The sequence below is a fragment of the Lampetra fluviatilis genome, chromosome 24 (genome assembly GCF_964198595.1).
Source record: "Lampetra fluviatilis chromosome 24, kcLamFluv1.1, whole genome shotgun sequence".
Taxonomy (NCBI): Eukaryota; Metazoa; Chordata; class Hyperoartia; order Petromyzontiformes; family Petromyzontidae; genus Lampetra; species Lampetra fluviatilis.
Window position 1 is genome coordinate 3,626,066 of NC_136298.1, and position 14,352 is coordinate 3,640,417.

Genomic DNA, 14,352 nt, shown 5'->3' on the forward strand with positions numbered 1-14,352 from the left:
GCAGCTGCCTGAAAGCCACTGACGGAGGTGAGTGCTTCCCTATTGCTCGTTTGAGTAGAGACACTCAAAATGTGTACAATTTGGGCAGCCCTTTAATTCATCCGCTGCTGGATGAAGGCTTTCCCCACTGGTCAGTGCAGGTTGGTGAAGGCGGGTAACGTAGGCGCAGAGACATACTACTCTACAACAATTGATTTTGCTGCACTCTCATCTCCTGCCTACAATGTCGCCTCTGTTTCATGTAAAGTCGTCACCCATCCTAGCAATATCCATGCTCAAGTCTGCTTATTTTTCTGTCGCATTCCGGGTGATTTTGTTGTTGACAATTCCGCTGTCAGCAATCGGTGGACATTTGACTGCGCATGTGCTCAGCCTGAGATCAGTGTCTGGTTAGCAGCGAGCTGGTGCGCTGTGTAAACTGGGGGAGACAAAGGCAGTCGGGCATTGTTCTGGACAGATCCACTCCTGTGTGTGCCGTTCTGTGTGTGGTTACGTACACAACTTTCCTATGCACAGCTACAAGGCTACATGGCAGATCCTGGGTGAGTTCATCTCACGTTATTCCTGTCCACGCACTCTCCTGCGTGTCACATATTCACTCTGCTCCCCTCCAGGTGGTAACTCCTGGACTTGGTGGTAACTCCGAGCCGGGTGAAACCAGGTGGTACCAGGTGGTGACTTCGAGCTGGCTAGTACCAGGTGGCAACTCCGAGCTGGGTGGAACCCGATGGCACAGGTGGTAACTAGGTGCCGAACGCAACGGCCCCGGCTTTACGCCGCTACACGAGCGAGTGCCCGCAGAGAGCCTCAATAGGTGCTCGCTAACATTAGTCACTCCAACAGCCGATAAGGCGGAGAGGGGGGGGGGGCGTGATCCGTACGTCAGCGCGCCCGTGACCGCGAGCGACTCCAGGCCAGATTTTGAAAACTCGTCCTAAAAAGTTTATGATTTTAGCAGAAATTTAATAATTGCATTTTTTAGTTCCCCCCCCCCCCGGACCCCCCCCCCCCCCGTGAAAGATTTTTCCGTTAATATGAAAGGCAATTACCGAAATGTATTCTGATGACACGAAGCAATGTATTAAATAGATTGGACATATGATAATGTCATTTTTTTTACCGGATGATATATTGAGCCGAGTATTTATCAGAAAAGGCATCTTTTTCGTAAACGATTCTCATTGTCTGGGCACATTTCATCAGCCATTATTTTTAGAATATAATAACAAATCTACCTCGCACATCCCATTATTATATCATTTATCAAGCTGACTTTTTGTATTGTCACGCTGAGATATGAGATTAAAGGTAGTTTATGGCGTGCCACTTTGGTATTAAGAAAAAGTGCCCTTCTTCGTAACGTATTCACGTTTCCAACGTGTGCGTGAAGGACTGTCGGGTCCGTGCGGTGAGTGACACGGAGCAACTGCGATCCTGCGCAACCTGGGTTCAACTCCTAGCCACGATGCAAAGATATTAGCCACACGTGACTATTATCTAAATGTTATCCGATGGATAGGTTGGTGAGAAGGTGGGTGGGAGGTTGTGAGTGTAAGATAGAGTTCGGATTGAGGATGGGTGAGAGGAAAGGGGGGTAAGAGGGGGAGCGTGAGAGGGTGGGAGGGTGGGTGACGCAGTGTTCAAGTTCAAGTTCATTTATTAGGTATAGCCCTGTGAGCCATTCGGCTCTTGAATCGGGTGCAACCGCAACAAACAAAAAACAAAAACATGAACAAGAAAACATCTTAAAGTGACTACGTGCAAACAGAAAATACAAGAAAAGACAGCAAAATATTGCAGAAAAAGCACCGTACACCAACACTGTGTGCAAAAATCCCAGTGGGATGCAAGTCAGACAACAAAAACCACAAGACAACTTAGATTAAGGCCATCAGTCTAACTCTGTACTACAACAAACAAACATGGCTAAACCAAAAAACTTTTCGAAAAATCACCAAAATAAAGCCATAAAAGCAATGAAACAGTGATCATAGGAACTGTGACCGAATTTTCACAATAAATGACGTTAACAACATGTACCACCAAACTCTGCAGCCATAGCTGGCTGCATGAGTCACTCCACAACAGCAGGAGCATCAGTCGGAGTGTCAACATTTTTCAATGCACCTTTAAGATCAGCACACTAAATCAAAACACAGATCATAATTTGCAGCGATCATCCGGAGCAAAACATTGTATTTTAGGCCACTGAATAGCAGTGGCAGCTCTGGGTGTACAACTCCTCTAAAGCAGTTTTGAGTGAAGATCTCATAGGTAGTGATTCAAGTTGCAGTTTATTGGCAATAGCATTCCAGACCCTGGAGGCATCACTAGCAAAGGCCCTTCCTCCAGTATTTGTACGGCAATAGGGAATGTGAAGCTGGTAATTGAGCGAAGACCTTAGGTCAAATGTGTTCTTTGAAACAGAGAGGAGATCCAGCAGGTAATCTGCGGATTTTTTTGTAAGTACATCATGAATGAATAAGATCTGATGCACAAGCCGTCGAACATTGAGAGATGTTAAGTTTGACCCAATGTAGAGATCACAGTGGTGAGTCCTATATGGGCAGTTCAATGCAAATCTTAAGGCCGAGTGATACATTGAGTCAAGCTTCTTCAGTACAGTACTTGGGGCTGAATTATACACGATGTCACAGTAATCAAGTAGAGGCAGTATGGTAGTTTTTATCAATTCCAAACGGAACATAGTGGGTGAGAGCGTGGGAGGATGAGGGAGAGTGAGAGGGTGGGTGGATGGGAAGGTGGAAGGGTGAGAGAGGGTGAGAGGGTCAGTGGGTGGGAGGGTGAGGGAGTGGGTGGGAGGGTGGTACTGAGGGTGGGAGTGGGTGAGAGGGTGGGGGTGGATCGGTGGGTAAGAGAGTGAAAGGGTGGGAGCGTGGGTGAGGGAGTGGGTGAGAGGGTTGGAGGGTGAGGAAGGATGAGGTGGTCGGTAGGTGGGAGGGTGAGGGGGTGGGTGGGAGGGTAGGAGAGAGGGTGGGAGGGAAGGAGTGTAGGTCGGAGGGTGGGTGGGTGGGCAAGCAGTGGTGTCTGGTGATGGCCCAAATATTTAGTGGTGCGCTGCAGGAGTAGTGAGTGGAAGGGATGAATCCTAACCCAATGCCTGGACGCCAACATTTCTGTCTGCGGATCGGATGTTCATATTATTACTATTTTATTCAGTGCTGTTTTTGTTCGCTATCATTTCTTGCAGTCACGTTCACTGGTCGTATGGATTATATTACTGCAACGCTGCTAATAGCATACTTAAAGCAGCTTTGGCAGGTCGCAGCGATGGCGTTCGGAATTGATGAAAGACTTTAGCCCTCGGAAACCCGTTAATTAAAAGAAGGAAGGAAAAAAAACTGTGCGATGAATTCAAAAATGCAAAATATTACAACTGCTGAGAAACTATTTTGTGCAAATTTGCCCAGGATGCCACTTTAACGAGGCAGAATGTTAATGTGTCTGCCGGCGCATGTAATGCTCTCGCTTTATCGACATTTTAAAACGTTCCAGTTTTTCGCGAGGCTTTTGAGACGCGGGTGATTTTATTCATCGACATCGTGGCTCGTCTTCGTGAATGCGGTGCGTGCGTGTGGCGGCGGTGGTGTAGCGGTTACAGCGCTGTGCTCCGAACCCGGCGGGCCAAGTTCGATTCCCGCTCACAACCAACACCAGTGACGATTATCTGAACCGGTCCTGGGCTTCCCATAGGTCGACTCAGCCTCAAATGAGATTCTGGTGCGTTGTGTGAACATCGCCACTGGAGAAACAAAAACGGCCGGGCGTGGTGTTGGCCACCCACCCCCTCGTATGCCGCGCCGGCTTTCATAGGTTCTCGCTATCAGCACTTGCCCCAACAGTGTGCCAAGGCTATACGGGGGATCTTTGTCTTTGGGGGGCGTGAGCGCTATCGCAAGGGTTAGCGCGCTGTTCTGCGGTTTTTGGACCATAAGTTTGATGCTCAGCAGCGGTTAATATTGCTAGCGAGTGTTATCTGAACCAGTCCTGAGACTCCACTGGGCCAGTTCATTTTCAAAACGAGTACCTGTGTTGCGTGTGGACATGAGCACCTGCGAGACACGGTGGCTGGCCACGATGCTCACCACGCCACCTCATCGTTTTCCTTGTTGAAGGCTCAGGAATTGGTCACAAACATTCAGAGGGGATCTCAGAGACGATTTTCTGAACCGACGCCGCAGGGCCTCTCCTAGGTACACTCAGCCTCAAAAGAGTGCCTGGTGCAATGTGTAAACATCGTCGCTATCGTGAGACAAAGGCGGCCGGGCGTGGTGCTGGACACCCACCGCCTTATGTGCCGCGGTGGCGTTCATAGGTGCTGCTCGCTAACGGCACCGGCCCCAGCCGTCTGTTGAGGCTATATGGGGGATCTTTATCTTTGTGTTGCAGTTCTCAGCATGTCAGCCTTACTGCTGTACTATTACAGCATAAAAGCGGCCATGCTGATAGTGTCACCGTAATTGCAGCTGAACCGAAGAATTGTCATCGGGCATAAAAAAAAATTGTTATCATTGCAGCCTTTAATTTTGGCACCGAATTTGGGTGCAGAAAAAAAACCGACCATGATATGTGTGAAACGTGACGCACAAGGCATGTAGTAGGCTCAGAGGAAGAGAGAAGAAGACGAAGAAGACGAACGCCCATTGGCACTTAATTTTGATCAAAGCAATAAGAGGAACCGGGTAGGTAAAATAGCAAAGCAATCTTGTGGTTCGTCCCATGGGTTCTGTCTCACACATCTCTTCATTATCCTGCAAACTGCCACGCGGAAATCATCTGTGGTTTCTTTAACCCCTTCGAGCTCGTCCCACGTCATTCGCCGTGAAGCCAGCGAACAACTTCACTGAACATTCTTCTGATACGTTACTCCCCCCATCCTACCCTTAAGTATCACCTTGTCATTGCTGATTATTTGGGGTTTTTTGTGCCATTGTTCCAAAGTAAACTAAAACACTATTTATAATTTACCAGGTAAGGCCCACTGAGCTATATATATATTTTCTTTTAAATGCGACCTGGCTATCACAAATGATAGCCCAACGAAGTGGCTTATCACGTGAACATGTACAGCAGTCAAATACTGTAAATGCGTGATGTTGATTTTAAATGCGGAGGGAAACCCCGGAGGGCTTGGATAAAAATCCATGCGACCATGGGGGAGAACATAGCAAGATCAAAATATGCAGCAGGCATCAGGGTCGGGATCGAACCCATGACCTCCTGTATACCAAGTAATGTAGTTAACATCTCCTAGTCACTGTGGCGCCTAAAACCTGGTCGTGATTTTGAGCTTTGGTGAATTTTGGGGGTTTTATTCTCAACCACGGCTAACAGAAGTGGCGAGATATATCTGAACCGGACCAGTGCGGTGAAATGTGACTGACACGGCATGGAAAGCCTTCATCCAGCATTTACCATTCGAGTGGGTTCACTCTCCAGCACACCGGTGTGCTGGACTAGTAACGAATTGGCACGCTTTGACAAACCTCGCTAATTCTCTGTGTCGGGTAGCGGCGATCTGACCCAAAAGCCTCTATTGTGGGTAACATTGGTCGCGAAAGCCTGCGTGTTTCTCGTGTCCAGTTTGTCGTCGTTACCCCTCACCCCCGACTAGCGCGGTGGGCTCTGTAGAGTGTGAAAGAAGTTCAGCATACACACAATGGGTGAGACCACACATACCCCGCGCACGGACAGGCGCCCGAGTCGTGGAGCGAACCCAGGCCGTCCTTGCCGCGAGTCACGAGTGTCAGCACTGCGGCACCCGCCCTGCCGCCCAGGGGAAGGCGGGGCGCGGTGAACGGGCGCGTTGTCGGTGTGTGGGTGGGGGGGTTACTGGTGGGGGGGGGGGGTTTACTGGCCGTGATGCGAGCGGCGAGCGGGTCTGCTAATAGGCCGCGAGGTTTGATTTTGTACGCCGAAGCCGAGGCGTTGCAGTGTGGCTGAGCCGCGCGTCTCACTGGACCACGCCTCGAGAGATGGGGGGGTGGGGGCGTAAGTGGTTTTGATTTTAAATAATTGCACAGAAGTGACCAAGTGGCTTGGGGCGCTGGAGGTGGGGGGGGTGTGCAAACGTCAAAGGTCACGTCAGAGCACTGAGCCAGCTCCGCTGAGATTCTCGGTTCAGATTCGATTGATTTGATTGAACCGGGCTGTCGAGTGCCGTGTGATTTTGAGGTGTATCAGCCCAGTCATCAATGACTGTTGGAAACAATAAACATGTAGTTGAGGTGGCAACATGACACACAGAGACACACCCAAGGTACCTTCATGCTCATCTCTCTTGTGTCCCTGAGACAAGTGCTCGAAACTCCACGTTTCCATGGAGGGAGCCAGTCCATCCATCGGATGATCGCGATTGATGCCTCACAAAGTGATACTCAGTTTATCGAGCACCAGGGAATTATGGGTCGACCCCTAACCCTTCCGATGGCGAGTGGAGCCCTCCAACCTTAGGCTGAACGGCACGGGCTATGAATGCCAGGCATGTAATTACGCATTGATTTGGCGATGAAAATCGATACCGGAGGCTCATGAAATGCACATCAAAACGTGCGTGTTAAAATCAATTCTTTACAATTGATGAAAATTACGTAAGTTAGTCGTGTATGCTATTCAGTTTTTTTTGCAAGTAGGCTAATAATTGAAGAAACGGAAATTGTGAAAACATGTCAAAAAATATATTAAATATAAACTCACCAAACCATACTGACCAGCATGGTGAAGTATGGTCAAATAACCCCGACCACCCGCATGCAACAAATGGACACACACAAGCACAAACAGCAGTCTGCACGTAGTAGTATTATTGTTGTTATTGCACCCACAGTATTAACCAGGGCGGCTGCTGGATTTCTAACTGTGAACCTCTGCAAAAAGCAGCGAACGCGCCACTGCTGGGCCACGTCACTGGAAAAGCCTCCCCATACCACGCACACAGCATAGGTACGCACTCATCCAGCAGTGGATTGACTCGTCGTCAAACAAAGACGATCAGTGCATTGCGTTCTTTCAGATGTGCTTTTGCGGCCCTCTGGAATGCTCTTCCTTCTGATATTAGGAAGCCACTTGAAGTATGCACTTTGTAAATCATCCAGATTGAAAATATATTTATTTAGTAGTGAATTTTTCGATTTAAAGCTTTCGTGACTGCAGGGATTCATCTTCTTGGTTCTTTTGGTAAAGTCACGTAGAAGGGAAATAATGAAGTAATAAAAATAAAACATGATAAAATACATTCGCACGACGTTTCGGCCACAGTGCAAGCAGCCGTCCTCAAGTAAAGAACAGGTCTGTTGGAAAGACAGCGTCTGAATGACGCTGCTTGCGTTGTGACCGAAACGTCGTGAGAATGTATTTTATTATGTTTAATTTTTATTATTTTATTATTTCCCTTCTACGTGACTTTACCGAAAGAACCAAGAAGATTATTTAGAAGTGCTTTTTGTGTTTAGTTTGATGTCTTTCCCCCGCACCTCTGATTAGCGCAGTTGGCTACGTACGGTGCGAAAGAAGTTCAGCATGATTGCCATTGTTTCTTGTTGTTGAATTATGCACGACTGTGGAATTGTATCCCAATCGAAGGATGTTGAGGTGGCCGCTACCGTTGTCCCTATTTTAAATCATGACCACCTGAATATTAAAGTAAACTGAACCATTTTTTATTTTAGCAGGTAAGTCCCACTGAGCTACATAGTTCTTGTTCAGAAGCAACCTGGCCACAAATGATCGCCCAATGAAATGGCTTATCATGTGGAAATTTATAGCAGCCAAATACTCTAAATGTATATTTATGAATGTGGAGGGAAAACCCGGAAGACGAGGAGAAAAATCCACACGACCACGAGAAAGAGAGACACGCAAACTCCAAATATACATCAGGCGTCAGGGTGGGGATCGAACCCACGACGTCCTGTATACCAGGCGAGGTAGTTAACACCTCGCGACCTTAGCAAGGAAACGTGAGGGTCGTTAGTTTTCAGGGGTTATTTGTCATCAGTGTCGAGGCGCCAGCATTGCACGGTCTCGCTGTGAGTTCATGTTTTTAGAATGAAACACACATGTGTAGTGGTGATACGCGCTGGGTGTATATGTCGTGTGCCAGCGCGTATGTACGGGTGTGTGTGCGGTGACGCGCGCTGACGGGGAGGAGCAGGCGTCAGTGCGCGGGTGGGGGTAGTGCTGCTGATTGGCTGTGTGCCGGTGACGCGCCCAGAGGGAGTGATCGGGTAGCAGCGCGGTGTGATTGGTTGGGGAGTGGAAACACGCGCTGAGCGGAACCGGATCGTGGGGATAGAGCGTGGGGATTGGGTAACTGAGGAGCGGTGCCGACGTTGAGGTCCGCATCCGCTCCGTCTCCCGGGAAGAAGGGGTATATAAGGTGATGCACAGAGGAGCAGGGGGCAGAAGTGGAACCATCTAAGAATGAAGAGGAAGGTGCAGAGATAGAGCCCGGAGAGGAGAGTAAGGGAGAGTAGGAGCTGAGTAATGTATAGTGTGTAGCCAGCGAGATAGAACGGTCTACACGAGCTGAGTAATGTGTAGTGTGTAGCCAGCGAGATAGAACGGTCTACACGAGCTGAGTAATGTGTAGTGTGTAGCCAGCGAGAGAGAACGGTCTGCACGAGCCGAGTATGCATACGGTGTAGCCAGCGAGAGAGGAAGGTCTGCACGAGCCGAGTATGCATACGGTGTAGCCAGCGAGAGCGGGGCAAAGTCTACACGAGGCGAGTGGAGAGTGTAGCAGAGGCGCAGAGTCTACACGAGGCGAGAGAGGAGTGTAGCCGAGGCGCGGAGTCTACACGAGGCACAGAGAGCCGGCAGCACAGAATCCTGAGTCAAGAGAAGTGCAGTGTGAAGAAGAGAGGCCACGCGTTGTATTGTTACAATAAAAGAAGTGTGTTCCCGTCAAGGAGTTTCCTGCCGTCATTTTCCAATACTTCATCTGGCGTCAGAAGTGAAACGGGCTTCCAAGTATGGAGACGAGGAAGACCCGTAGGACCCACGGGATTGACCGCGAGGAAGACCTGGACGACTCGGAGCCGCTGGTGGCGGGGGGTGAGGAAGAGGACTTGCCCACGCTGCAGGGTCCGTCGACGGCGCCGGCCGAGCGACCGGGGACAGACGCCGGGCTTCGTGAGGCGCACTCCCGACTGGCGGAGCTGCTGCTCGCCGCCGCGTCCATCTTGGCGGAGATCAGCTCGTCGGGAGGAGCGGGGACGGTGGGGGACATTTTACAAGGTCGCCCCGCAGATTCCCGCCAAAACGAATGGGTGATTCCCGCCATTGCGCCTGGGCCTACTTTTGGCGGGAACGGCGAGCGCCACGTGGTGGTGGGTTCCCAAGCGCGCGCATCGACGTCATCAGCGCGCGAGGGGGTCCGCCATCTTACGTCTGCTGCTGGAGCCGCCATCTTAGACACCGACGGACAGGCGGAGAGGAACCACGAGGCGGATGACTTCATTTTTCAGCAGCGCCTGCCCACATTGTCAGCCTTCAAGGCGGAAGGCGGAGACTGGGGCCAATTTCAGCGAAGGTTTTTGGCGCATCAAGAGATGTCAGCGTGGTCCGATGCTACAGCGCTGCGGGCATTGCCCGCCATGCTGGACGACGATGCGCTCGCGGCCTTCAGGGCTGCACGGAAGTCGGACCGCTCCACGCTGAAGGATGCGCTGGGTTTGTTGGCCAGGGTCTACGGGCCTCCCTCTACATGCCGCCATCAGTTCTACGCAAGACGGAAAGCGGCCACGGAGACCGCGCTGGCCTATCGCACGGCGATTTAATAAAAGAAGTGTGTTCCCGTCAAGGAGTTTCCTGCCGTCATTTTCCAATACTTCACATGTGATCCTAATGACTTGCACACCATGGGGCGCCATCGTGGCAAGATGTTAACTCCCTCACCTTGTGTGCAGGGGGTCTCGTGACCCTGACGCCTGCTGTATATTTGGAGTTTGCATGTTCTCCTTGCGGGCACGTGGATTTTTCTCCGGGTCCTCCGGGTTTTCCCTTCACGTTGAGAAACATGCGTTTCGGGAATTTGGCTACTATACATTTCCAGACGATAAGCCACTTTGTTGAGCGACCGCTTGTGGTCAGGTCGCGTCTAATACACAGCTAGACATCTCAGTGGGCCTTACCTGGTAAAATAGAAATAAAACAGTTTATAGCTGCAGTGACATCGTTTAGTAGAAAGGAGGGCCTCAGAAAGGTTGATAGGCCTCCCATAATGTTAGGCCCAAGTACACTATGCAATACGCCTAATTAAGTCATGCAGAGAATAGAAATGAGAAACGTATGAGGTTTCTGCTTGAAGCCTTGATCCAAATGCTATGTTGTAGCGAGTGCCTATCTATTCGAAATACTGTCGGTAATTATTGTAAGAAAAAAGTAAGTTATTTTAACCCTCCCCCCAGGATTTTGCTGATGATACAGTCATTCTAGGAAGAAATGGAAGAAGTTAACTAGGGGAGATTATAATTTAATGATGCTATGGTGCCCAAGCATATTAAAAATCTCAACTATTTAAAAACGAAACTTTTTCTTTTTGTACCAGATAAGGCCCACTGAGCTACATTGTTCTTTTTCAGAAGCGACCTCGCCACAAATTATATCTCAACGAAGTAACTTGTCACGTGTAAATTGATAGCATCTACATACTCTAAACGCCTGACGATTCTAAATGTGGAGGGAAAAACCTGGAGGACCCGGAGAAAAATCCACGCGACCACGGGGAGAGAGAGAACACGCAAACTCCAAATATACAGCAGCAGGTGTCAGGGTCGGGATCGAACCCACGCATCTCCTGCATACCAAGCGAGGGAGTTAACATCTCACCACTTTGGTGCCTCAACACATCCGTCAATAACACTGCGTGGTTTTAAAAGAAAAAATACATAATAGGCCTACTTTTCGGGCAATGGACCTACTTCGTGCATAATAATGTATGTGCCATGAAGAAGGGACATTGCCTGAAACGTCGACTATTCTATATTGTTATTTTTAAGGCCACAGTGTCAGTGACGTATATGTGTGTGGAGTTTCCTGTAAACGTTCGAGAAACTTTATATTTTAAAAATCCCGGCAAAAAATGGTCCCATAGGTCGGGGAACTTACCAAAGAGGGCTGAAAAAGTTGGGCTCAAGATAAAAACTAGAATAAAAAACGAGTGACGCACACAACAAGTGGGCAGAACAAACAAATATATCACTGGATTGGGACAACTGCAAAAAAACAAACTACGGAGTGCATATATCCAGGGAAATTATCGCAGGAGGACTGGGATTAGATTTGTGAAATAGAGGCGGGCGACAGCAGGTTGACACGCTTGATAATTAAAAGTAGATAGATTTATTCAGATTGCATTTATATCAGCAGGCAGCGCCCAATGAGCTGTTAGGCCATATTTCATGGACGTTCTGCGACGATATAAATGTAGTCGCATTCCACAGTGTGTCTCTGCCTGGCCAGCGAACTATGAGGGTCACCGCATCGCACGCTTTCAGATGCGCTTCTGCGGCCGTCTGGAACGCTCTTCCTTCTGATATTAGGAAGCCACTGGCGCGATGCACTTTTAAATCATCGAGATTGAAAACAGATTTCTTTAGAACTTCTTTTAGCGTTTGGTTTGTTGTCCTTCCCACGCACCTGCGATTAGCACGATTGGCTATGTACGGTGCGAAAGAAGTTCAACATACACGTGTACATATAGAAGAACGCGTTTCACTAAGTCCGTATTAACTGCAAAAAAACGCAAGGACTGGAAACATAAACGTTTTTGTCAATTAACTTTTTTTTATTTATTTAAACAAAAGCTGAAAATAATGCCAATCAAGATGCGTGCTGGGAATTGCATTGAGAGATGGGAAAAGGAACGTGTAGATTTGAGAACAAATGCTAATTTAGAGACATCGTATCGATTGATAAGAAAAGTAAGTGGGCTTAGAGGAGCAGTACTCATCACAAGAATTGACGATGGATGAGACTCGGGATGGAATGGCAGGGAAAGGAGGGCTCACACCTTGAAGTATGACCATCGTGAAGATGGATTGATGTACGATATATGAATTATCCTAGATTCATATATATATATAAAGCCTGTATGAAATAATACTGGTCAACAAGCATTGCAAATAAACTATTTTAATTTTACCAGGCGAGGCCCACTGAGCTACATAGCTCTTTTTGAGAAGCAACCTGGCCACAAATAATAGCTCAACGAAGTGGCTTATCACGTGGAAATTTATAGCAGCCAAATACTCTAAATCCGTAATGTTCATTCTAAATGTGAAGGGAAAAAACCGGAGGATCCGGAGAAAAAAAAACACGCGACCATGTGGAGAGAGGCATGCAAACTCCAAATTAACATGCGCCGGGGATGGGATCGAACCCACAACCTCCTACTTACCAGGTGACGTGGTTACCATCTCGTCACCGTGACACCCTAATGCAGATGAGTAGCACTGGATTAAAAAACAGTTGTTCTTCTTCACAGACATTTAATCAATGGATGTTTTGCTTTGTTACTGGGCGTTGTGTGGCTGTGCACATGGCCTGTAATCCAGCTGTGCTGAGGCGAGCGCTGTTGGATGACCCCACAAATCTCGGGAAACGCGCGCGAGAAGGAGCAACACTCTATCCCCTTACAGAAATTATTTCCCACCATAGGAATGTGGAATTGCCCCCGGTGGCCCAAAGCCATCAGTGGGAAGTTAACTCGATCTTCCGCCAAATCAGAGCAGGCTGAGGCTTTACTTTTTATTTGGAATTTTTAAATAACAAAAACATATAACTTATTTTTTCCCGGAAACCAAACACCGAATCTCACGACTCTTTATTAACAGGGTCTTAAATTGTGTTGTATTTTATACTTGATGTTTCCAGCCGAATCACGAGTGTTTTACCTGTGCGGAGAAACCGGAGCATCCAGAGAAAACCGACGCTCGCGAGAGGGGACAACACTCTATCCCCATACAGGTAGAAACACTTGCTTTTTCCTGGCAAGCCACGGTATGACACTTCGAAGGACAGTGCAAGGGAGTTTCACGAGATTTGTGCGGTGATCCACCAACGCGAGCCTTAGCAGTGCTGGATTACAGGCCACGCGTACAGCCACTACCGTCCAGTAACAAAGCAAAAAATCCATTGATTAAATGTCGTGACCGCCTGGACCATATTGAGTGAGCGTGGACCGTGATGGTGCGGAGTGGTGGCCCAGTGGTTCGCACACCGCACCCTGAACCCGCTGATCCCCGCTGAGTTCAATTGCTGGCCGTGGATGACATCAGCAGTGAGCGATGGCTTCACCGGTCCTGGGGCCTCGGCTGCAGCCAAACCCGCCACTCACCGGGGCGGTGAAGTGGTGTCAAACAATTCCCATGACCGACATGGCATGAGAAAGCCGTCGCCTATCAGCACATTGACATAGGGCTGTACATTATATATATAAAGTATATTATCATAACTCAACATACATAGTGTTTTGGAGCCATTATAATTTGTAATCAATTATGGGTTAGGCCACGTAATAATTTGGTCAAGTTTATGTCATAAAACCCTCCACCACCGACATAGCCAAACAATGAAAATTGTCACGTGTACAAGCATTTACTGCGCCAACAATAATTGTTTGACGTGGAATTTTGCATCGCATTCATCCAGCAGTGGACAGGTCACGGCGGCCGATAATTATATTTTGGGTGATCGTGAAGTCAATGGCCTGACACAAAAAATAAACGACGAAATTCGCGTTATTTCTCGACACCATTTCCCTTGACGTGCAACGCACTTGGTCCATCATCATCATCATCATCATCCGAGGCCTCAAACAGCTCACGTCGCTTCATCTTTCACGAGGAGCTGTGTTTTCCCACGAGTGATTCTTTAGCTATGAAGACATCGTGGAGAGAGCTCTGACCCCTACATCTGGTGACTGCGCGATTTCTCCACATTTCTGTGGATTGTTTGATGATTCTTCATTAGAAAATATGAGTCGAGGACAGACTTCATCTACTGCCGCAGATTTCGGTAATCCGTTTTATTGACGTGGCCAGCAACATACAAAACGTGCACCAAGCGAACCGGTTTTTTTCCATATCGGCGTACATTGCCCGCTGTGACGTCCTCGGTAAGAAATGGGAAATGTTCACTGAGGACACGGCACGCAAACAAGTCATGCTCGCGGCTACGCTCAGAGGGAAGAGAGCGGTGGTTGGGTGGGGTGGGTGGGGGCGCGAGATCACACGCTGCATGCGTTTGCTCTCAAACGCAAGCCAGGGACCTGCTATCGACTGCCGAGGAAAGTGAAGTGGGGGCTTTGGGCAGGACACGTCGCTAGAA

At 48.5% G+C, this 14,352-nt stretch overlaps 1 protein-coding gene and 1 long non-coding RNA gene across 5 annotated transcripts in view; one reads left to right on the forward strand and one right to left on the reverse strand.

The window, feature by feature from the left end:
• Positions 1-14,352, forward strand: part of AGBL4 (AGBL carboxypeptidase 4) — a 423,930-nt gene that overhangs the window by 160,128 nt on the left and 249,450 nt on the right. The gene's annotated exons all lie outside the window — the stretch shown is intronic.
• Positions 1-14,352, reverse strand: part of LOC144941085 (uncharacterized) — a 67,971-nt gene that overhangs the window by 53,170 nt on the left and 449 nt on the right. The window lies entirely within an intron of this gene.